Source organism: Mustela nivalis, assembly GCF_964662115.1.
Source record: "Mustela nivalis genome assembly, chromosome: 8".
In the NCBI taxonomy this organism is placed as follows: Eukaryota; Metazoa; Chordata; class Mammalia; order Carnivora; family Mustelidae; genus Mustela; species Mustela nivalis.
Window position 1 is genome coordinate 113,111,418 of NC_139027.1, and position 26,490 is coordinate 113,137,907.

At 39.4% G+C, this 26,490-nt stretch overlaps 1 protein-coding gene across 5 annotated transcripts in view; it reads right to left on the bottom strand.

The window, feature by feature from the left end:
• Window positions 1-26,490, bottom strand: part of LOC309871454 (uncharacterized protein) — a 255,814-nt gene that overhangs the window by 220,955 nt on the left and 8,369 nt on the right. For 2 of the 5 annotated variants that reach the window (XR_014315287.1, XR_014315288.1), the window contains exon 1: window positions 20,020-20,114. The exons of 1 other annotated variant lie outside the window; for it this stretch is intronic. The gene's annotated coding sequence lies outside the window, so the exon portion shown is untranslated. Of the gene's footprint in view, window positions 1-20,019; window positions 20,117-20,354; window positions 20,700-26,490 lie in introns of those variants that run through there. 2 more of the 5 variants (XR_014315285.1, XR_014315286.1) reach the window with 2 other exon arrangements.

Consider the following 26,490-nt stretch of genomic DNA (forward strand, 5'->3'; position numbering starts at 1 on the left):
TGGTAATTCATGCCTATGCCGAAGGCTTAAAATGCATGGAGATAATAAAGTCAATTAAGTGCAGCTGATTCTGATTCATAAATAATTTTTATCTCCTCTATATTTATTTTTCTTTATATCAGATGGACAACCATATATAAAAAATGGCATGCAGTCATTTTCTAATTTGCCAACCATACGTTTGAGATTGGGAATAAATAGTAACCCAGAGTGAAATTTTCATCTAGTCTAGTATTGTGACTAAATATTTTAAACCCATTTTTTCTTAAGTCAAGACTGAATTTACATTAATAACTTAAAAGAATATTAAACTATTAGGCAATATCTCCTCATGCTAAACATGAGTGTCCACCCTACAACTCAACACTTCTTATATTCTGGGTATCTGCTCAGTATCTCAACAGAGATATATTATCAACAGAGATGACTGTATATAAACCAAAAGACCTGCATAAAAATTCTCACTGAAGATCCAAACTGAAAACAACCCAGTATCCAGCAGCAACACAATGGATAAATTGCAGTATTTTCACAAAATAAACATTAAACAATGAAAAAGAATGCAACAGCAAGCAAGAATCTCTTAGATGTAATTATAAGCAGAAGAATCCAGACCCAGAAGAATAAATTCTGTATTATTCCACCTATGTGAAGTTTGAGAATAGGCAAAATTTATCTATGGGAATAGAAATTAGAATAATGTTTCTTGGGAACAGAAGTTAGAATAATGTTTCTTGGAGTAGAGATGAGTATTGGCTGGGAAGGGGTAGATAGAATCCTTTGGGGCTGTTAGAAATATTCTACATCTTACTCTCTAGATGGTGTTTACGTGACTGTATATATTATAAAAATTCACCAAGGTATAGACTATACAGATGCACTATGTATGTCAACTTAAAAAAAAAAGATAAAAAAGAAAATCTCACCTGGAATTGGGGGGGGGGGCAAATAAATAATTTAAACACCAGTGTCCATAACTTACCAAGTTTTAGATGTCAAGGCCTTAGTTCTCAGTACAGCATGAACTTAAGACAAATATAACTAGGTAATGAAGAGTTAAACTGGACATTATGAAACATGGTGTCTGATAAATGTTTCAGTAAACTTACATACTTCATTCAGGAGTGTACAAAGATATGTATCAACAAGGACAAGTCGTTTGGTACACTGGCTAAATATCCATCAGTGGTTATGTCCTATGCCAACCTGTCTCCAGATTGACAAGATAGTGTTAATGCTGCAGCAAGGGAAACAGAAACAAAGACAGGTGCTGATGCTGCCTTAACAATGAGGGCCTATTCTCTCCCATGCACCTGAAAACACCAGTGAACTTGGTCATTGTTCAGCAGCAGAAACCTTGTGGTTTCTCTCATCCTTAGCTCTTCGCCATGTGATCACATTATTTCCTTACGAAGTGATCCTGCCCTGTGTCTCTTGACAACGGAATCCTCCAAACCCATAAACTGTGTCATCATGACTGACCAATCAGAGGTCATCATTCTTCACTCCCCCTTTTATCCCAAGCTGTCTGCTATTATTGTTCATATACCAAAAAAAAAAAAAAAAAAAAGAATGAAAGGGTGAAAAAGAGAGCAACCCAGGCCCAGTAACAAGCAGCACAAAAGATTCACTTGTGAAGGGCAAAGATTAACAGGATTAATAGCTCTAGGGGTTTGGGGAAAGCCTGTCTGATTCAAAGAACCAACAGGGAAAAGTTGAGCGCAGACAAATTGCTTGCTCCAAAGGGAATACTGTGTAGGAGGGTATGGAAATAACTCTGTTCTGAGAGCCTGTTTTACTTTCTGTGGTGTTTCAGCAACAACATGAGATTCAAGAACAGCCCGAGTAGCAGAATAATACACCTGTGAGAAAAAGTGGCTGTCTCCTTTCTCCAGACATTTATAGTTTAGCTCTAATTCACAACCATGTATGGTAAAAGCCTCAATTAACCAGGCTTTTTAGTTAAGTCTTTATCAAATTGATTTTCATATTGTACTTTCATCTAAATGGGGAGAAAAAAATTGATAGGCTACACATTTTCTTCAGCTACCATTCCAGTGTATGAGAAATTATTCTCCAAAACATGATCTAGAGGGACCACAAGATTCTCATTAAGGCTTCCTAAATTAATGCTTTAGAGAAATGCTTAGTAGCTAGGCTTAAAATAAGGGTTTTCTGATTAACGTTTAGTTATTTTACTATTTCCACAGACACAGACCTGTGGATAATAAAGAAGAGATTATTATTTTTACTCCTATTGTTGTGCTGAAAATACTAAATGAGCAGAATTGCATGGAAATAATAAACAACATATAAAATGAGAATATGTGGTCAAGGAGTCTTGTCAAACTAGTTTGGGGATAGGAAAACCTTCCAAAACTAAATCTTTTCATTATATTTCTCCAAATAAATTATCTTCATAAATAAACATGGTTATACTTCCTGGCATAGACAAAACAATACATTCGAAGCAGAGGGAAATTTTTTATTTTTGCTGGTCCCACTTAGAATTACCATCTGGCCCTGCAGAAAACTTTGGTGTGAATTAGAATAACTGGAAATGCTTATGAAAGGTACAGACAAGGAGTGCCTGGGTGGCCAGATGGTTAAGCCTCTGCCTTTGGCTCAGGTCATGATCTCCGGGTCCTGGGATTGAGCCCCATGTCAGGCTCCCAGCTCAGCAGGGAGTCTGCTTCTCCCTCTCCCTCTGCTTTTCCCCCTGCTTGTGGGTGCTCTCTCTTTCCCCCACCCCCCATCTCTGTCTCTGTATCTCTCTCAAATGAATAAAATCTTAAGAAACACACACACACACACACACACACACAAAAGTATAGATGTCAAAGGCCTCAGTATTTTTGAATCAGCAGTCCCAGGTGGGCCTTGGAAATTGTGTATCTGTGAAACATTCCAGGTGAATTCTGATGCAGAAGGCTCACACACTGCACTGAGACTCTCTAACTCATTCTCACATTTCACTGACGCTGAACTACTAAGTCCCAGTCCTCATGTCATTGATTTTAACAGACACAAAGTTAAGATGGAAGTTTGAAAACTGCAAGACATTTAAATTTCATCCCATTACTTCTAACACTGGGCTAAAGAATGTTCCCGTGCAGAAACAGGAACATGCTCCTCTTGTCATCAGAAGGCCACTCATATAAATTGCCTCCCATCCTGCCTGCTGTGTAGAGTCAATGCACACCTCACCCCAGATCCCCTTTAGTAACTATCTGATTGAGAACAAGAAAGTTAGTTAATTGCACAGGGATAGTGAAAGGGTTTGAGAATTATCAGGAAAAGGTAAGAACCTATTTTCTTCAGTGTACTTTGCCCCAGTGTTACAAAAAACCCACAAAACTCACATGTTTAACAGAAGGAGCAAATGAGACAGGGCACCGTCATTTTGTTTAGAATATTCCATCTTTGCAACCAAGAATGAGTTTCTAGAATCCATCTTGGCTTTATACCAAGCAAGGCCAATTCTATAGCGAGTGCTCTCAAGATAGGAATGTGAACCTAGGGTCCAGGAAAGAACCCCATTTCAGCAGGAGCCTTATCAGGGTTTCAAGTAAATGGTACTGAACTGAAGGCAGTGGTTTGGCCAGGGGGGCTGAGGTGGGGGAGGCTTTCTGCTGTTATTTATTTTTTTATTTTTTATTTTTTACTTTGGCTCTCCTACTTGTCCAGTGCAAATTATTCCAACAGCCTTCCCCAGTGAAAGGACATCAGAAACAGGAGCTGTCTTCAGAGGAGGAAGAGCGAAGTGCTGATATGCTGACCCACGGGGCACAAAAGCCCACTGACAGATGGGAAGAAAGAAAGGAGAGTGCCAAGAGGATCAAACACAAATGGATTTTATAAGCAGTAAAGGCAATAGCAAGTCCCTCTGGAAAGAGGCCACCATGTGTTCATAGGTGCCATTTGATCTCTTAGAGGGTACAGACAGACATGCTGAGGGGTAAACAAAATGCCCAGAGCACATCTGAGTAAACAGCAGAGATGCTGGTCATAGGAACAGCCAAGTACATGAGCTGCCAGCACGTCTGCTGGGCCTCTGAAGGTCAGAGTCTGAAAGCCTAAGAGGGTTATGCCGATTTCAACATACAGTCTTATCCTGGGGATCTGGAAGGCAATTATAAAGTCATCTTTCATGAGCAGGCTATCCCACAAACATTACTCCGCTGCTATTACTCCTGACAGTTGGGCCAACTCTGGTTCAAAAATAGCCCATTTGTAGTTTCCTCTGCTCCCTGCTATTGTGAAAGAGAGAGAATTAGAAGGCACTGCTGGGACACCAGCTGAATCACTTTGAAATTGTGGCATTGGTTTGTCAGAGGAAAGAGGGGACTTAAGGCTCCGGAGCCACGGAAAGGACAGTGGGTTATACAAAAGAAAATGCCCACTTTGGGCAAGCTGTCTGTGGGATTCCCTGAAACGAGCTGCACATGGGAGCGACACAAACACTTCAGCGGTCTTTTCAGTTCAGAGCTGCCTCTCTCTGCCCTGCTCACTCACTTCTCTTATCCCTCTAGTAGGTAGAGTGAGGGAAAACAAATAAACAAAACAGGAATTCACACAATGGTCCTCAGGAGAAGCACAATAGCCATTGACAGGTGCTCCAGGAGTCTTCACACGGCCTGTTACAAGCATACCATGTGCCTTTACTGGTAACTTACTCAACGGCCTCTGAATCACTCACCATAAAGAAACTCAAACATACCTTTCTCCTTTTAGATGAGGAGGGCCCAGCCCAAAAATGCACACAGGTAACCAAACATAGATAAACAACTGCCTTTCTAAGAGACAGCCACTCTACACTAAAACATCATGACAGCCCCATAGCAGCAGCGACTGGAAGGGCTTCAAATCCTTAAAGCAGCTCCTTAAAAGTCTGTGTTTCCTCTCCTGATCTACATATGGAGGAGATTTTTAAGTCAAGCTTTCATTTCTGGAACATGTTCACTGGGGACCCTAGAAGACTCATAAGGTCGTAACCAAGGCAGCAGGATGTTGAACCAAAGGACGTATCCATGATGGGAAAATACTGCAATGGTAAAGGCATTGCACAAAAAACATGTCTGTGTAATTATCATAAAGGCCAGGATAAATGTGCCTAATTGATAGGTTGACATTTATATATAAATATACATATATATACATTTATAAACATCTATATATACTATCTCATTCAGAGAATGACACCAGCTTCCTCTGATATAATTAAGTATAGAGATGACTCCTTCTACCTTAAATATGTTTACATGTATGTATATATACATGTGTAAGGTATAGAAATATAAACACACATTTTTAATTATATACAATATAATATTTACATGTCTGTGTTAGTATGAAACACATGAAACTGCCATCTTTGAAGATAAAAAATATTTTATATTAATATACATATATATATTAATATTAGGTCCCCTAAAATATTAATATTTTAGGGGACCTAGATGGCACAGTAAGTTAAGCAACCAATTCTTAGTTTCAGCTCTGGTTGTGATCTCAGGGTCATGGGATCAAGCCCCGTGTGGGGTCCCAAGCTCAGCGCAGAGTCAGCTTGAGATTCTCCCTCCCTCTCCTGGTGCCCCCCCACCCCAACGCACTCTCTCTCTCTCAAATGATCTTTAAAAAATGTATTTTAGTTGATCACCAGCAATTCCATAGGGCTCAATCAATACATACACAAGTATCATTAAGCCACTGTGTTTCATCTCCAAGCCCACCTTCTCGAAACTGATTTGGAAGCTAGGGCTGAACTATGCAAACTATAGGACAGTTCTGCTCTCTGCTAGATTGGAAAGTTACGTGGCACTACAGAGAGACTGCAAGATGGGAAGGGGAAGAAAGTCTTGCCTCTTTCTGTTGTTGGCCTGGTGTTCCAATGAGAATACTTCCAGGCTTGCTTCTTCACCTGTTACTGGCTTTTGAGTCCAGCCTCCAATTCCGTGGTTACGCATGGTATTAATCTTTACCTCACACTCCAAGAACTGCGAGCTCACTGCATTCCCTTAGATTCAGCTTTGCAGGGTCTCTCCTCGAGCTTCTCAGAACCCCAGCTTCTTCTCTTTGTTCCTATAGCCTAAGAGGTGGTAACTGCTTACAATATCAGTTCCTTCTTTAGCAAATTCTAGTCTTTCAATAGCTGTTTAATAAATTCCATACATTAAAACTTCTCTGAAATTTACTGGCATGGTTTCTGCTTTGCCAACTGGACCTTGCGTGATACAGTGTGTATATACTTAAAATGTCTACTTTCTGTATGTATGCTTACTTTATATGTATGGAAAGGAACACAGGGACAGAGAAATAGAAATGTATGTATGCTTATTTTATATATATGGGGAGGAACACAGGAACAGAAAAACAGAAAAGCTTAAAATGATAAAGATGCCACACACATTTTAATATACTCAGGCAATGCTGGCTACTGGAATTCTGTATTTCCTCAAGCCTTAATCTCCCCTAAGTCCACTGAGATTGCAACCAAATGGCAAGAAAACCATGCCTAGCCTTACACCAACAAAGTTTAAAAGTCATTAGGCTGTCTGTTAACCCACCAAACAGAAAGACTTTGATGACAAATGGTGAAAAATGATGAGTCCTTTTTTTTTTTTTTTGTCTATGGGTCATTTGAAAAAGTGGATTTGATGGCTGATTCATTCTGACTCTTCATCTATATATATATTTTTTTAATCCCCAGTTTTGACACAAATGGCTTTCTAAGGTGTCCACTCATGAACAGGGCTGTCACCTTCAACATTAAGATCTGCTGCATTGTCTGTCCTTCCTTCGGATCACATGGGAGAGAGAAGTTCACTGTAACATGGCTGTCTACACCGGCTCTCACTCCTTGTGACCAGTACCAAGGGCCTCGAATTTCCACAATGCAAGGAGGCCTTTGGTGTGGTCAACCTTTCTGTTCCTAATTTTAAGAGGCAGACCACTCAGAGTTTTTAAAAAGACCCAAGAAAAGCACATGGTTTCCATCTAGCCACTCCTGACCTCGGATCCATTTCAAAGAAATATTTATTACACAAAGCATGTTGGATAAAAGGGCAATTTTCTAATCAAAACATTTTGCCATTCCCTCTTTAGTTTGCATGTTCACAAATAAGCGTAGTGTTTTATATCATATATGCACTGACATGTACAACTAGTCCTCCTTCAGTCACTAAGACTTATCCATACTGTCAAATGTGTGAGTACACACCACGCACTATAGCTTCCCAAGCATGCAAAATCAATTTGAAAGTATTAAATAAGCTCAGTTTTTTAAAACTGAACATATAAAAAAAATTTTTAATGCCAAAATCATCTCTTAATAATGAAAGTCAGTACTGAACAAAATTTGGTCAAGCTGCACATCCCACCATCCTCAGATCTGCAGTGAGCAGTCAATAAGCAGGCTGCCTGGCACATCAGAAGTACATCTAGGATTCTATGCCCTGAGGACTTCCAATGATATCCTCAGCAGATGCCTTCTGCCCACGTGGAAGACACCTGAAGCCCCCACAGTTTTCCTACAGGTGATAGCACAAGCACCTCTTGGCCTGCTGGTGCAAGACCTTGGAAGTGACAAATTAATTTCTTTGCCCCTTGGTTGTGCAACTGAGAGGGTCCCCAACAGGACTGAACTCCATTGCCCAGCCTAATCAACCATTCATGAACACACCCTTTACTAGATTCCTTGTCTTACTCCCCAGCTTCCACACCATCCTTCCTAGCATTACCTCCTAAATAAATATTTGGACCCAAATTCTTGCGTTCAAGAATTTGGACTTTTTGGAAAAGTCTTTTAAAAGTCCAACTAAGACAGCCACTTCAGCTCTGAGCACAGCCCCTGGCCCATTCACTGCAGGATCACACACTAACTGTTGGTTCTCCTCCAGGTAGGACACAACAAAATCCTGAAGGTGCCTCTCTTTCCTGAGAGGATAATTTCTCAACTTCCTTACAATTAATTGCTTCATATTTTGTGTGAAGGAGATTAGGGTTCTAGTGCATTCCTTGCCTATAAGTCCTGGATGTGTAATATACAACATGATGACTGTAGTTAATAATACTATATTATATATTTGAAAGTTGCCAAAAGAAATCTTAAAAGTTCTCATCACAAGAAATAAAAATTGTAACTGTGTGAGATGACTGCTGTTAACTAATTTTATCATGGTAACTGTCTTAGTGTATGAAATGTTATATAATTTAAACTTATACAATGTTATATATAAATTATATCTCAATAAAACTGGGAAAATTTTAAAATTAAATACCTAGTTATAACAAAGAAGAAAGAAATAGATGGTGATCGCCAGTGTAGGAACACTTGCTTCCCTACTGTACTGAGAATCAAATAAAAGGACTGCAATCCCTGCCCAAGGAAAATACCCATGTGAAAGATGGAAGCTTGATACCACCTTTCTCATAAAATGAACAGAATACTCTCAAAAAAAATAATAGGTGGTATACACATAGCACTCAAGTAACTATATGTGTTAACCAGACTTTGACTACTTTCTTTATTTCCAAATTGTGGAATAAAGAAATAGAGCTAGGGTTCAATAGAGCAAGGCATCAATGTTTACTTTGTAACAAGGCTCATTAAATTACTACATAAGGAGTGACAGTAGGTACTCATAACCTCAATCTGGAACAGGCTGAAGGCCTCTATCTCTTGCTGGTATTCAGATATATTTCCTAGAAGAGCTACCGACTTAAAGTGTCATTTTTTTTGTCACCTCCAAATATATCAAAGAGTGTCAGGGTCCTCCTGTTTCCTTGGCAGGTGACAGTTAACATCTGCTTCTCAAAAGACCAATTTTAAACTTTATCTTCTGGGATCATTCTTATCTGTGTGACCAAGCTGGTGCTGGGCTCTCAAGAAGGTGAATTTGACAATGTGCTACCCAGCTGTGATAATGAAGCCAAGTCAATGGGATAGGATTTGGGGAGGAGTTTCTCAACGCTGAGCACACAAAAGAAAATCTCAGTTACCCAGGTTTCATTCGAGGCTCACACTGGAGAATCTCGGGGTGTAGAGCTGACCCGGTGATTTTCAGATTTTGAAAACTCTCCATGGGAAATTCTCCATGCATCCCAACTTTCATGTATAGCAGAGAACGACGGAAAACAAGACCAATTAACTGCATTGCGATCTTGATTCCTATACAAACTATTCAGATAAATCTTTGCCTCTATCCCTCAGATTCTTTATACCTAAAATGGATATAACACCACCCACCCTACCTAAGTCACTGGAAGAGAAATCTTTAAAACTTTGTTTAAAAAATTGGGAAAAATTATTCTTTGGGGTATAAGAATCCTGTGGTGCATAAATGCCCATATATAATAATAGCTTAAATAAAACATCATTAGATGCTCTTTTCCAAAGAACAAACATTTACAAAAAAAGGAAAAGATAAAGAAAGAAAGAGAGGGAGGGAAGGAGAAACACGAGATAAATAATAATGTAAAGTATATTTTGTTTATGAGAGAAAAGATCACACATGAAGTTTTAAAAAAAATTTTTCTGGGGGCGCCTGGGTGACTCGGTTAGATGTCCAACTCTTGGTTTTGGCTCAGGTTGTGATCTCATGGGTCGTAGGATTAAACCATGTGTTGAGCTCCACGAATCACAGGGAGTATTTGAAATGTTTGAAGATTCTGCCCCTCTCCCCATTAGCGCTCTCTCTCTCTCTCAATAAATAAATCTTTAAAATAATTTCTCTTCTGTAATTGGGAAATAAATGGATTTTAAAAAAACTCAGTGAAGTAAAAATAGAATTATGGACACAAAGTTACAGTGTACTTAGAAACATGAAAAACACCACAAACAATATCACATCCCACTATAGAACAGATTCTGTTTGACATTTTCTGGTGTTTCTATTTAATTTGTTTTTGGGCACCTCCAAAAATACCAGCTTGTACGAAAAGTGCTTGCCCTTTTGGGGCAACCTGAACACTTCAATGTTGGGGCCAGCCCTAAATTATCTAACCAGGCACCCTATGTGATAATCCTATGGTTCCCTTAAAATAATTCAATGGGCTATTAATAACTAGTTAAACAACTTTTCTATAACCAAAAATCTTTGGGGAAACTCAGGCTAAACAAAATTAAGCTACTTTTATTTACTGTAAACTTTCAACACATTTTCAGATGGTAATATGCCTCTTCATGAGAGAAAAGCATAGAACTTTTCTTGAAGGGCAAGGCACAAGATTAGCCCACCATTAAACATACTGTATGGAACTCCCTGTGAGTCAACAGCTTGTCTACTCATCTTTGGACCACTCCACTAGCACAGTGGTAGCTCTGAACGGAAACTAAGTAAACTGGAATGACATGGATCAGAGAGGACTGGAATCAAATTGAATGAAGTGGAGCAGAATGCCTGAGTACACTGGTATCTTGCCAGAGGAATACAACAGAGCCCTAGATATAATCTAGTTTCAGCTTCTAGAACAATCTATACACATAATTGTATCTGTTCCCTGTCCTCACTGTCAAAGAAGACTCCGTCCTCTGGCTGAGCAGATGTTAGGTAAACATATTCACTAATGTAGCAAGATACCAACAAATGCAAAAAATGTGTGCTAGATATCTAACAGCCAGATACTGTAGAATCAAGGAAGCCTTCAGAAATCTGCTTCCATAAAAACATGGAGACTGAGCCTTGCTTTGTCTCCAATTTCTCTGGGGTTTCCTCAGTCTCCAGAGTCTTGTAATCCTGTGCCAATCCCCATAACCCTACAACTTCTCAGGAAAACAGATCTGACCCATTCTGTTTCCAAAGCCCTGAAAACAGACAACTGACTAGAACCCAAGAATCAGGACTGTTCTACAGGCATCCATGATTGGATCTAGGTGCATCCTCCAAGTTCAAGAAGTCTGTTCTAGCTGTTCCTTCTTGTCTATAGAAAACAAAAACAAACAAACCAAAGCCCTCCCACCCCATCCCATGCCCTAGCACATATCTGTCATACACCTGGTTACTCAGAAGATAGCTGAAAGGCCACTGCTCTGGGATCTAAAGGATGGAATTATACTGAGATTCTAGGGTCCCTAACTGCAATCAGTTCTGGTCAAGGAGCTTTATCCTTCTCTGTTCAACCACTTCTCATTATATTCCCTAGTAAACAGAGCTTTCTCTAGACCCCATATCTGAGTCTCCTAGTTGACTGACTGTCTTTTACTGTTCTCCAATACTCCTAGGGATATAGTTCTATCCACACACTCCATCTAGTCCCTTTGCAAAGTAGTGTAGTTCTATCACATTTCCTTATTCTGAGCTTTATCTTCTATCTGCCTTCTGAGGCCTCAAACTTTTCTTCTTGCCAGATGTACCTGATTCTCATTGATCATCAATTTTCTTGGGCCCACTAGTACATCCAGGTGCTGGTGAAACCTCCCCCATACAGTCTCCTGTGGCTGCTGCTCAGCCTATACTCAACACTTAGCCTACTGCAATTTTTATTAAACCTTGCTTTTAATGCCTCTGACTTCACTCTGGGCATATGTGCAGCAAAAGAGAAGAATCTGAAATGGAAGACAATCCCAGATTCTAGAAAATTCAGTTTATATTCTATATGTGCACAATTTCTAAAGTAGTCAATTCTTTAGTCAGAGACACACCCATCAATTAGCCAATAGGTCCAGCTCCAGACTATTTGATTTCACAACAAGAAGGGCTTTTCAGGGGGATAATCGATATGCACATGGTCAAGCACTCTTTGTTGAGATCTGAATTTCAAGGGTGAAATGTATCTCTTGGCTTGCTTAGAAGTCTCCAGGTCTCTGTGCTCCTAGCTTGGAAGCTGTTGGGTCCTTGGATCAGCAAAGAATTCTTGATGTGTGATGCTTCCATGAGAAGTACTATTCCAATAACAGAAGGCTAACACATCTGATGGGCACACTGCCCACTGGGTCATCTTGTCTGCCAACACTCCTACATATATTAAGGTTCTTTTGTGAGATAAAGAGGTTGGACACCTGGATCCTTCCAAAAACAAAACAAAATTAAAGCTGTAATTACCTGTCTGCCCTGTGCAAGGCAATCTACCCTGCCATCCTTTTGGTTTTACTGGTGACAAGCAGATGTCACCCAGAGCAATTTGGAAACCTGAGCAAAGAAAATTCAGATAAGATTCAAAAGTAGAACTTAATCCAAAAGTACAACCTACTTGCCAGACAGTGAATATAATAGGAGCTAATAGGGAACTAGAAATAAGTAAAGAGGCTCATTATAAAAACTCTACCAAGCCCCACCTTTCCAGCACTCTCTCCTCCTACCTGAGGCCGACCAGGCTGAAGCTAGTCCTGCCCTTCATGGGAATTTAAGGTGCTCTATAAACTCCTGGAATCAAATTTCAGATAAAATTTGCTGCTTCAAGTTTAACAATTATATCTTCTGTCCGGTTCCTACAGTCAAACCATCATCTTAGGCCCCCTGTTTTGCTCATAACAGAGACCTAAAGCCAAAATTATTTCTGTGGGAAACTCTCAGAGAAGTACTGCTACCTCTCTTGATGTGAACTGATATTGTGAGTACCTGGAGCGCTATATAATGACTTCTTTGTCAACTCATCTCTCGATGAGATATACCCTGTATCTCTTGACATTTCACTGACATTAACAACAGAATAATCAGTTATTTCCCATTCTCTGGACGTTCTGCTGGCTATACCTAATGGCTCCATCACCTACATCTGATCCTCTCCCAATGGTCCGCCAATTCCTGGTTCAATCTTCTTCCAGATTGCCCCTTCTATTTTCAGCAACACTAAATAGTTTCTATCTTTCTGAGAGAGCTACAGTACTCCACTCTGCCTTGCATTCCAGGGAGTTTTTTACAAGGCTATCTTGTCCATTTTCTTTTAAATTCCTTGAAAGAAGAGGCCAAACTTTATTCTCCATTCAGTTACATGGTGTTTTAAATGTTTGGTTTGTTTTTTTCCACAGTAGATACTTAATAAGTGTGTGTTGAATAATTGAATGAAAACATGAATTTGAACCTCTCCTTTCTATCAAAAGGAGGTATCCAGCTGTGTCTTCTGGTATGACCCAGAAAACTGTAAACTGTGGAATAGATGTAGCAATATAGATACACATACAGGTAGGGGGTCATTAACGTTAGCTCAAGTAAACTATGGGATGCAGGTCATTGCCAATGGCCTAGAACCTCAGCCAATTTTCTAAAGAATCATAGTAAGTTTGAAGATAATCTGTAAAGAAAGAAATGATGAGTGCTAACTTGTTCAATGAAAGGATTGAGCTAGAATAAACATTCCCAAATTGCTCTGCAAGTCACTACAGAAGCTCATATGAAGTCCATCAGGGCTGGACAGAAACAAGGAAAGGGAGAGGGTGCATGGGAAAAGAAAGTGAAGAGGAAAGGGAGAACACGATAGAAGGTTATGATCCCATTCCCACCTCAGCAGAAGCTGCTTTAATCATCTCGCTTTTAAAATGTTAGTCTGGGGCATCTGGGTGGCTCAGTGGGTTAAAACCTCTGCCTTCGGCTCAGGTCATGATCCCATGGTCCTGGGATCGAGTCCCACATCAGGCTCTCTGCTCAGCAGGGAGCCTGCTTCCTCCTTTCTCTCTGCCTGCCTCTCTGTCTACCTGTGATCTCTGTCTAATTAATTAATTAATTAATTAATTAATTAAATTAAAAATAAAATAAAATGTTAGTCTTCCTTATAAAAGTTCTCTTGAGAACTGTGTTCTGATTCTAAAAATGCATGAAACCTACTGAGACTAATGATCATTCAGGCCTTGCAATTTAATTTTAACCACTTACAATATTTCACTTTATTTCCTTTTATTTTTGCTCCTAAAAAGGTATTTCACATAATTTTTAGAAGACTGATGTTTCATACTCATAGCAATTTAAATATGCCCGTTCTGTCTGACTGTCTCGATGAATATAGATATTAGGTACATGGTGGATACTGACTGATTAAATTTAATCTGATACTCACAGATTAAATCCGTTACATGGATCCTGCATTGCAAAATGCCAAACATGGTGTTTCAGTTCCCATGACTATGGGTAAATGGACTGATGCTCCTTGTTGGGCATCATAAGTATTTTTATATCACAAGCCTTCAGTTCCCCTCTTTGTATGCATCTGAACCCTTTCCAGCCCCTTCAGTCTAGCAGCATTGCTAAAAGACTTGTTTCAATCTTGCCATTCTTTGGCAGAGTAGTTCGCCTAAATTACACTCCAATAAACAGCACTTCCCTAAAGATTAGTGATGTTGAGCATGTTTTCATATACCATATGGCCATGTGTATGTCTTTTGAGAAATATCTATTCTATTCAGGTCCATGGCCAGTTTTTTAATTGGGTTATTTGTTTTGTTGCTATTGATGAGTTCCTTACATATTTTGGCTATTATCAGAAAGCCAAAATTTACTGTTTGCAAATATTTTCTCCCATTCTGTGGGTGTCTCTTCACTCTGTTGATTGTTTTCTTTGCTGTGCTGAAGCTTTTTAGTTTGATGCAATCCCATTTGTCTATTTTTGCTTCTGCTTCCTGTACTTTTCAGGGTCATATTCAAGAAATCATTGCCCAGACAAATGTCATGGAGCTTTTCCCTTGTTTCTTTTTAGTAGTTTTACAGTTTCTGGTTTTAACCCTTTTGTACATTTTGAGTTAATTTTGCATATGGTGTGAAGTAGGAACCCAATTTCTTCTGCATGTGGATGTCCAGTTTTCCCAACACCATTTATTAAAGAGAATATAATTTCCCCTTTGTGTGTTCTGACCACCTCTGTGAGAAGTCAATTGAATGTTAATGTGTGGATTTATTTCTGGATTCTCTATTCTGTTTTAAAGTCTGTATGTCTCTTTTTATGCCAGTACCATACTGTTTCAATTACTGTAGCTTTGTAGTATATTCTGAAATCAAGTGGTATTATACCTTTGGCTTTGTTCTTCTTGCTCAGGATTGTCCTGGCTATCTAGTTCCACATGAATTTTAGAATTCTTTTTCATGAAAAATGCCATTGGAATTTTGAAAGGGATTGCACTGAATCTGTACATTGCTTTGAGCAGTATAGACATTTCAACAATATTAGTTTTTCCAGTCAAAGAACACAGACTATCTTTTGATTTATTTGTGGCTTCAATTTCTTTCATCAATGTTCTACAGTATTCAGTGTACAGATCTTTTATTGCCTTGGTTAAATGTATTTCTAAGTATCTTTTGTTATTGGAAATTGGATTGTTTTCTTAATTTATTTTGGATAATTTATTGTTACTATATTGAAACGCAACTGATTGTGTATGTTGATTTTGTATCCTGCAACTTTACTGCATTTGTTTATTAGATGGTTTCAACTGTGAATTCTACCAAATATTTAAAGAATACCAAATTACTCCTTCCTTCTCCAAAGCTAGAAAAAGACACAACAAGAAAACTACAAGCCAATACCTCTGCTGAACATAGATGCAAAGATCCTCAACAGAATACTAGCAAACTGAATTCAACATCGAGATGACCATACATCATGAGCAAAGGGGATTTATTCCTAGGATGCAAGGATGGTTCACTATGCACAAAACAATAATTTGATACACTACATTAACAGAATGACGTATAGAAATCACAGGATCATGTCAACAGATATAGAAAATGCATCTGACAAAATCCAACTTCCTTACAGGTAAAAAAAAAAAAAATCAACAAGTTAGTTGTGGAAGGAATATAGCTCAACATAATAAAGGCTATCTGTGACAAGCCCACAGCTAACGTGATACTCACTGGTGAAAATCTGAAAGTTTTTCCTTAATGATCCAAAACAAAACAAGTGTATCCACTCTCACCACTTCTATTCAACATAGTACTAGAAGTCCCAGCCACAGCAATTGGGCGAGAATAAAATATAAAAAGCAGAAAGGAAGAAATTCTGTTTGTTGGCAGATGACGTGATCTAGTATATAGAAAAGTCTAACACCACTATCACCTAAAATCTATTAGAATAATAAATTTAGTAAAGTTGTACAACAGAAAATCAACTTTCATATTTTTAAATATCGAGTAAGAACTGCAACTGACAGAATTGATAACATTTGCTCTAAAGAGCCAAAATACAGAATGCCAAATGGTATATCCGGTGTCTGTTTGAGAGAAGAGATGGAATGGGTTGTAGGCTGTGGACTCCAGGTGACTAAGAAACATTAGGGAGTACCAGGATACCACAATAATTAAGCACTGAGGTTCTCAAAATCATGAAAAAACTGCATTCAAATTTTGCTATCACCACCTAATGGCTGTCTGTGGGCAAGTTATTAACCTCTCTGAAACAGCACTTGCCCAGAACTTGGCATTTGATAAGCACTCAACAAATGTCTATGAAATTGACCTTAACCAAAAGTAGTTGCCCCTTTCCTCATCTTCCTAAATTGTATGTCATTAGGTTCTCCCTTCAATGGGAAAATTGAAGGATTTTATAGAAGTGAAAATATTATTTGACAAGGTTAAAATATTTTGCCTTTCATTATCAGAATGCAATACTTTATGGTAAATAAAGACTTACAACAAGAATATCAGACATCTAAGAGGAAAATATATAAAAAGTAGAAAGAAACATGGAAAGCAAACTTCATTCATTCCATAATTTTTCCTAGAATGAGCCACTTCTCACATAAGGCCTCACCAAACATCCAATAAAAACTGGGTTTAAGACAAATGAAGGAGAAACAGAAGATATGTGTTTCTAAGTTTAGAAACAAAAGCTTGATGTAGCTTCAGCTTTGGAGGTCATTTATAATTCTACTAGCATTTAACATTTTCCTTAACCTGTTTCTTCTCTTTAGCTCAAGGAAATACAGAATGAAAATAAAATTTAGTGAAATTTTAAAACATTGTGCTAAGTAAAAAAAAAAAAAAAAACAGTCACAAAGAACATATACTGCTTGGCTGGGGTTAAGGGAAAAGGAAGTTGTGAGGTGGGGGCAGTGTGTGAAAGCTAAGAGGTACAGGGTTTCTTTCTGAGGTGATGAAAAATTTTTAATTGACTATAATAATAGTACAACTCTAAATATGCTAAAAGTCATTAAATTGTATACTTTAAATGAGAGAACTGTACTGTGTATTTTATTCCAATAAAACAGTTTTAAAAATACAGTTAGTTTTACTTCATGTATATTCTCTCTAGAGAAAGATTCAAAAAGTTATGGGAAATGACTCAAGTATGTTGTCTCCTATAGTATTTTTTTTTATATTCTCCTTCCTCAAGCAGAGAGTTTATGTAAATGTGGAAGCAAGAAACATATCATTTGAGAAATATTCTTCCCTGCAAGCATGACACTTTCAATGCAGAAGTGAAGACAGATGTTAAGCAAATAAGCACTCAAAAATGTGAATACAGTATTATGTTGAATGATCGTGCCACAAATGAATTATTGGGCATCTGGCCAACTCTGCCTTTTCATGCTGAATTTCCACTCCATTTATGCCTCTATGGCCACACTTGCCATATTTTGTCTTTGAGACTGTAAGTGCTTTGAGGGCAGAAACTGTGCTTTACCCAGCCCTGGATATAGTTCTCAGAACAGTGAAAGGTACATAATAGATTTTTTATATTATTGACTAAATAACCCCATTTAAAAAAAATCTACCACTACAGAGAAATACATGGACTTCGGTTGAAAACAGTGAAAAGGTCTGCCTTAAACAACTGCATTCCTCAACTAAAACAGAAAATATGTACTTCTTCATCAACAGACCACTTTTAAAAATTTTTTCTAGCTGTTACTATTGCAGGTGTCTATGACTTCTGGAATGTTCTTTTTCCTCTCCATATAAGTAGACTTAAGTCATAGCTGCTGCATTTAGAAGCCAGTTTTTTTTTTCCTCAAGAGGCAAACTCAGGCAACGCTTCTCAAACTTTAATGTGCATATGAATCACGAGGGGGATCTTTTTATAAAACAAGTTCTGATTCGGTGGATATGGGTGGGGCCTGGGAATCTGTGTCTCTAAGGAGCTCCCAAGGCAATGCTGATACAGCTGGCCGGAGATCACCCTTTATATAGCAAGGCTATGGCATATGGAGTCAGCAGAGGATCTCTGATGGTGCTTTCATTACAAAGGATTCCTTTCTTTTATTAGAATATCAAAGTAGATTTGAGTCTCTAAAATAGAGTTTGGAAAATAGTGACCCAAATGTTTAATCCAGCTCCAGGATGAAAATTTCTGCCACCCTCCCCATAAAGGGCTTTTAAAATATTGCAATAAGTTAGCCACATTAAATATGGGGAAATTTCACATGAAAATCCAGAATCTTAATTTCTCCTAAAATGTCAGAAACCTTATTTTCACTGCTCCCATACTCTCACAAGACACCAAAAACATAAACACTCTTATTGTCTACAGTCTCCCCTCTGGACCACTGGCATTGTGGATGTTAGGTTTTTATGTCATCAAGGACATAGAGCCTGGCTCAAAAGCCCAGTGCCCTATTAACAAGAGCAGACAAAATAATGGGATCATTTATACCCAGGTATCGGTCATGCTAAAGATAAAACACGGGGTGCTTTTACAGAAAACTGGCTCTGAAGTTTAAATCATTGTTCCTAGAAACTTTTTCTGACACATGACATTCCCCAAGAGAAAATATTCTGAATTTCAAAAAGAAGAACAAAGTGAAACACAGTCTTCTGAGAAACATTTAGTAACTTCCAGAAGCATCGAAATGTATTCAGATTCCTCTGGTTCATATACTCCTGGTTGGGAATCTAATTCCTCATACTCTGGGGGCTTCATTCAACTCTGTTGACTTAACCCATGGTTTCACTTTGATAAATATAAATTCCAATGTGGTCGGAATCACGATAAACAAGTTCCTTCTCATAATATTTCCTGTCTTAGGACCTTACTTAGACTTTGTTCTTTGTTTACAGAAAAGGTTCTGAAACATTCTGACTGTAAGGATGTATTCTATTTCCGTTTTGTGGTGGACCGTCAACCAGAGACATTCTCCATCATCCCTCCTGGTCAGCAAGAGCTTAGGACTACATTAAAAAAATATCTTCTAAAAGAAAAAAATGCAGCAATTTACTCAAATGTTCAAATTAACAGATAATGTAGTGATCCTTTACTGTGATCATTAAACAACATATACAACATATGTTACTGTATCTTTTCTCTGAAAAGGATGACATTAAATGAAAAGTATACTTATGGAATGTTTCATGTAAGGAAAATACTGACACTGTCAATCAAGGCGGTAACTGTGACTTCCAGGCAATAAATACTATTTGACTATAAACACTTGGGCATTTATTCATAACTATTGGGGACTGGATTTCCGTAAGCAAAGAGAGATGAGGAAAGGATTCAAGTGCAAGTAAATTAGTTGGGAGGTAATCTCAAGAAACACTGCTGGAGATGGAAAGTAAGTAGGAAAAGGGAAGCAGTGCCTCTGATCATTAAAAGGGGAAGGGCACTAGCTCTGCAATCATGTGGGCACACACAGGTCTCAAACCAATAGGAGATGGATGAAACTTTACCCTTACACTTAAGAGAAGGGCCCCCTGAAATTCGGTGTCCACCATCTGCAGGGTGCCCACAATTCACAGGCACACAACAATGTCCAAAGTCAAAGGCTTGAGGATCCCTCCCTCTGGACCACGAAACACTATAGAACACAGCAGACATTCTTATAACTAGACCTGGGCACCTTTCCCATGGAAGGAAATGGTCTTCTCAGCACAACGCAGGTGCAAGCGAAAACCTGGCCATTACTCCCAGAACCCAAGGTATACTAACAAGTACACAGGCCTAAGGCACTTGGGCTATCCAGTCTGAAGACTGTTCTCCGGGAGCGAGGGCTTAGTCAATTTAGTGCACATCTGCGAGAGTGATTTAACAAAAAAAAAAAAAAAAAAAAAAAAGAAAGAAAGAAAAAAAGAAAAGAAAAAGAAAAAGAGAAACAAAGAAAAAAAGAAATAAACACACGAAAAGATACACACACACTCACAAAAAGCCCCAAGTGCTCACCACATCCTTCTCACCAGGTGTTCCTCCAGAGGTGGAGCGGTGTCGTGAAATTGTCCCAGGAGACCATCGCTGCCTGTTCCTCTAGCCTTCCTTCCCTAAAGAACAGCCTCCGCGAGCGGCTCTCTCGACCCACGTCATGCCAGCACACTGCGATGGGGAAGCTGGCCCCTTCTCCCAAGCCACCCTATCAGGAAATGTTCCCTGAACACCAGCGGGGGGACCGGTAGCCCAGGGCTAGGGCCTGTGACTGTGGGGCTTCCGAGGAACGCCAACAGGAGCCTGCAGGTTGTGTGAGGTGGCTTCAGGTGTGTGGGGATGTAAGCGTGTGTCCTTACCGAGAAGCAGGGAGAAGATGGGCTGGGTCGGGTCGAAGGTCTGGGAGGCTCTGAGAAGGGCTGCATCCAGCCCCAGGCGCGCCTGCCGGGACCACTCTTCTCGGAGGAAGCCCGGTCTCGCGGGATCTCAAAAGATCTGTGGGGGCCGGCAGGGAGTCCTGGGTGCTCCCCGGGTGCCAGAGGCCCTTTGTCCTAGACTCCTCCTTTAGGAGTCTGGCTTCTACGCCCCATTAACCAAACCCTGATTCTCCTAGACCCCTTGCCTCCGACTCAGAGTCACAGTACCCCAGCAGCTCTCCAAGGGCCTGACCACGTTTGAACGAGTGGAAGGCCTGCGCCAAAGACCTCAGAGACCAAACCCCTGAAGCCAGACCCAGGAAGTGGCCTGCGCATGCGCGAGGTGCATAGCTCAGTGCCTCCCAGAGGCTTAATTAAGGCCCTGGGGCAGCAATGGGAGGTGATGGCCCAGAACTCCAGGGCCCCAATCTGACATCTGCTAAAGTGCAAGGATTCCACCACCCAAACACACCTTTTGGTTCTGAAATCAGAAAATAGTGCGTCGGGCCAGCAGAAGACCTGAATGGGAACCTGCCTAATAATATACCCAGTACTGTCCACGCCTGTCCACAGCTCCCCTCTTCCTGCTCAGACCTCCTAGTCTGCTGCACAGACAACACTCTACCCTGTCCTCACATGTCCCAGTGAAGAGGAAGTCCATTATGACTTTAGTAGTTCATTCTATTTCATCATCGGCCATTGCATGAACATAGTTTATGTTCCTTCAAAAGCAGAGCCTGAGATAAAGATCCCCTAAACAGGAGTAAGGAAATAAGGAGAGGGAAACATTCTTGAGGTCACTACTATGTACAATGGAGGCTTGATTTTGACACTCAGAGTAGGTGCTTAGTAAACACATGTTTAGTGGATGAACGGAATTGGCAACGCAGGTAGAAGTTCTTTGAGCTTCCCAATCCAGCTCTTTAAGTTCAGATGTCACATGATGACAAGTAAGGGGAACAGAAGGGAAGGGGAACCAAACAGAATGCATATTAGAGTGTCTTTATGGAAAGGGAAATGTAAGTGTTGAGTGGCTTTTGGTGAGCAAAGTTTCTGTCATCTGAGACAGATGTTAGCAGGTTCCAGCTTACAGGGATTTATGTCAATGAAAGTCAAGATGATGAAAAGTAACAGCTACCACAGCTGCTGTTTGTTCAGCCCCCTGCTTAAAAAAGCATCTCCCTTAGGATGTTTCTCAAACATCTTAAATTTATATCCAAAACCAAATTCCTAACTTCTACCCACACTTCATATACTTCATATACTCTTCGCTCAGCCTGTCCCATCTTAGTGAAAGAAGAGTTCTTTGATTTCCCTCCTTCATACACATCCGTCAGTCTTACTTTCTGTTCCCTCAGATTACAGGTGAAGTCAAACCACTTCTCCCCACTGTGACCCTCAGGTCTCCATTTCAAGACACCATCATTACTAGCCTAGATTTTTGCAATAGCTTTCTGCTCTTCTCATCAGAAACATTCTATGCCACCAAGATAACTTTACTGAAAGCCTTCCCTGACCTGTAGCTTTATGATAATATCAAAGGTTCTGATTCCACCTAGCTGCTTTCCAAAGCACAAACTCTATTTATAGTGTCACTTGTGCCTTCCTTCACTTTATTCCCAGCTCTGGTCCCGGCTTTTTGGCTTCCACCTACGAATTCTAGATTTGCACATGCCTTCTGGATGTGTTGACAGAGGCTTGTTTCCTGATGGGGATTTCTGCCATTAAATTCAGCTCATACTGATTTTCTTGGGCCACCATTCTTTAAATCCCTGACAGTAAACCAGTCCATCTTGACTTCTGTTCTCTGTATACAAACCAGAAGCCATCCAGATTAAAAAACATCCAGGCAGGGCGCCTGGGTGGCTCAGTGGGTTAAGCTGCTGCCTTCGGCTCAGGTCATGATCTCAGGGTCCTGGGATCGAGTCCCGCATCAGGTTCTCTGCTTGGCAGGGAGCCTGCTTCCCTCTCTCTCTCTCTCTCTGCCTGCCTCTCCATCTACTTGTGATTTCTCTCTGTCAAATAAATAAATAAAATCTTAAAAAAAAAAAAAAAACATCCAGGCACATTCTAATTCTGCAGGGAAAAAAGCACATGAACAGCAATGAGGACCACCATAAAAGTTTTCTTGGGACACAGAGGATCAAGGGACTTGGTAATAATGCCATTCTCAACTTTAAATGGGAATTCTGGTATGTCAGGACCCAAGTGTTTTTTACATTTAATGCCACAGAAGACCTCTCCAGCCACCAGAAATTACTAGAATTACCCATCTTTTTGAAGAAAGTTTGTAAAAGAGACTATGAGCACAAAAATTAGGAAATTAAGCATCAAAATTTAGAAAATCTTATACCTGTTCCGTATTCACGTTCTCAGGAAACTGCCATTACAACACTGCATTGTCTCAGTTGGAAGCACGTAAATAGCCTGACCTGAGATCCTGGGCTCTAAAAGCTAGCAACAGGGCATGAACTTCTACTTTTTGAAATTTCTGCATACAGGTTAACTCAAAATTAAGAAAGGAAGAACTAGGCACCTGATGGTACCCCTAGTCCAATGTATCATGGATAGCTGTGTTCCAAACTTTTCAATGACCAAGTTCTTTGTAATGACATAAGAAATTATAAATCCTTGCATATTCAAAACCATTTCTCCACTTTTTATACTCAAAATGTATATAAATATGTACAAAATTCCTGAGTCAAACTTCTTTTCTTTAAAGACTTTTTAGGCTTTATTTTGCTAAATTTTACTGTAATTCTTGTGACTTATCTCTTTACTCATTATTATGTCTGAAAGGCTTATCCATTCTGCTGTAACTACAATTCATTCATTTTCATGTTCTACAGTACTCCCATCAAACAGTAGTCCAAGCTGATTTATCTATTAACAGACATCTAAGATGTTGTTTGGTGGCCAGTACAATATGAACAATGATCCTATGAACATTCAAATTGCCTTCTGGGGTAAATGTGCAAAAGTTTCCCTAGAAGCTGTGCCTAGCAATAGAATGGCTAAGTAGTGTGCCCATTTTTGGACTATATTAGATGATGCCAAACTGTTTTCCAAAGTGGGTATAAAAATTCCAACTCCTGGGACGCCTGGGTGGCTCAGTTGGTTAAGCAGCTGCCTTCGGCTCAGGTCATGATCCCGGCGTCCTGGGATCGAGTCCCACATCGGGCTCCTTGCTCAGCAGGGAGCCTGCTTCTCCCTCTGCCTCTGTCTGCCATTCTGTCTGCCTGTGCTCGCTCTCTCCCTCTCTCTCTCTGATAAATAAATAAAATCTTAAAAAAAAAAATTCCAACTCCTGCCAGTACTGTAGGAGAGTTCCCACTGTCCTATTTTTTTTAACCACACATCATATTATCTGATATAGGTTTGTGTATTATATGTAATCTAGTCATAACTCATGATTTTCATTATTTCCCTGGTTAATTATGAGGCTTCTTTTTGGATTTCCTCTTCTGTGAACTGCTTAATCAAGTCTTGTGCCCACTTTCCTAATCATTTGTCTTTTTTTATAAATTGACTTCTCAACATCCCTAATATATTCTGGGTATGTTATTTATATCGTATATACAACTTCCCCCACATACTGGCTAGTCTTTTGTTCTCTTTATTTTTTGGCCATTTTGCTATAGGCATATCATATGTTCTATGGTAAGTATGCACTGGCTGTCTACTTCTCTCTCCTTCTTCCTGGGAGCAGACCTGGGCTATAGTTTCCCAGACCCCCTTGCCATTAGGTGAGTCATGTGACTAAGTTCTATCCAGAGTGATGTAAATGAGAGTGATGTGTGCATCCCTCAGGCTTGACCTATAGAAACCTGCTATATGGACTTTACTGTGGTTTTATTTTTTTTTATTTCTGGTGGCCATATCCTAAGTATCCTTGGAAAGCCACTTGATGAAGTAAGAAGTACAACTCTCCATTTATTCCATGTATAAGTGTGCAATGGAAAGCTGTCTTGCTGATCCAAACACCATCCCTTCACTGTTTCAAGAAAAGAAATAAACTTATCTCTTAGCAGCTAAAATTTGCATATTACACAAAATCCTACTTAATTAACTAGTATCATTTTATCTCATTTTAAAAACCCCTTCCTTAACTAGTAGTAATACAGATATTCTCCATTTATTATCTCCAAACATCAATGTCTTGCCTTTCATATTTGGATGTTCAGCCCACTCAACTGGAAATTATTTTTGTGAATGGTGCAAAGTTGAAATATTTTTCTTTCTTTTGCCAATATAGTTTTCCTAGCACAATGCATTACAAAATCTATCATTTCACCACTGGTATGTAAGACTATCTTTGCCACATTTCAAATATCCATATACCTGTGGGTCTGTTGGAGGATTCTCTATTCTTGGTCTATTTGGTTATGCCAGGCATATGTGTATATTCCTGCACCAAATTACACTGATTTAATTTCCTTTACTTTAAGCCTTGATACCTTTTTTCCCTCAAGACTGTATTATATATTCTTGGCTTTTTTGCCTCTCTGAATATGTGTCGGAATCATCTTACAAAATTCATAATTTTAAATTTGACTATGATTTTTAAGACTTTCTTTTTTAAACCACTTTTGGGTACATAATTAAGATTAGCAAATCTTAATTAAGATTAATTAGAGGATGATACAGAGATTTCCCACCACCCTCACACACACACACACACACACACACACACACACACACATACAGAAGCTGCTATTCTAATTAACAAGAATTGAGTTAGGAATTAATGTGGAGGCTGCTATCCTTCATATAATTCATAATTCTCAAACTTTAATGAGCACTAAAATCACTTCAAGGGCATGCTAACATGTGATTTCTGGGCCTCCCTACCCAGTATTTCTGATTCAGTGGATCTGTGGTAGGAATTTGCATTGCTAACAAGTCCCAGGTGAGGCTTACGTTGCTCTTCTGGAGACTACATTTTGAGAACCACTGGGGTCAAATGCCCCATCAAACTGAATCAAAGGGAGAATTCACAACCAGGATAGACAAGAGGGGTATGTTTTACTGCTCAGGGCTTGGTTTTCATCCTCACCTGTTAGGACCAGTTCCTGCCACAGAGACAAGTGCTTAGTGAGCAGGAAAGAGATATACTTGACCCTCTTCTGTTTCCTGGAAAAGAGAAATGTTTGGCAGAATAATGTCATGCTGGCTTGATCAAAGGAAGTACAGAGGGAAAAATAATCCAGGACACAAAGGTCAGCAAGAAACCAATCACAAGACAAGTTCTGTTTTTGATCTGATGTCATTAATGTGAATTCAGAAAAAAATCAGAGGTGAGCTTCCAACCCAAAAATTTGAGTCCAACGATGTACTAAGAGATAAAAGAAAAGGAATGGCAAGAATCGCATGACATGGGATCTCTCTCACCTGGGGTTGCTATTAGCAAGCTGACCACTCACCTGGCAAGAGAAGTTCCTTATCTGTTCTTGTTGGACATACCAAAGAAAGCTTCATGGGGAATATTGGGCTTCAGGTAATTCTTGAAGAATCAGGAGGGTTTTCCTGATCAGAGAGCTTTGGGTGTGACAGGATAGGAATATATGACTGCCAAACAATTCATGCTCAGAAAGACCAAGGGAAACTTTAGCTGGGAAATATTTGTGGACTTCATAGGCAATAAGGCAAGAGGATTGGCTGGTATTTTGGATATAGGATATTTGGATAAAGGATATAGGATATAGGATGTTAGAATATCAAATAGGATAGTATTTTGGATAGACTTGAGACTAAAGAGCTTTGAAATTATCCTACTTTGGTAGCACTAAAAAATTTTAAATAATGAGTAAAACAACCAAAGAGAGCACCTGGGTGGCTCAGTGGGTTAAGCATCTGCCTTCAGCTCAGGTCATGATCTCAGGGTCCTAGGATCAAGGCCCGCATCGGACTCTCTGCTCAGCGGGGAACCTACTTCCCCCTCCCTCTCTCTCTCCCTGCCTCTCTGCCTACTTGTGATCTCTCTCTGTCAAATAAATAAATAAAAATCTTAAAAAATTTTTTTGAAGACTACTCTGACAGAATTCTGTGTGCTATTAAAAGGGAAAAAAGCCTGTTAGGA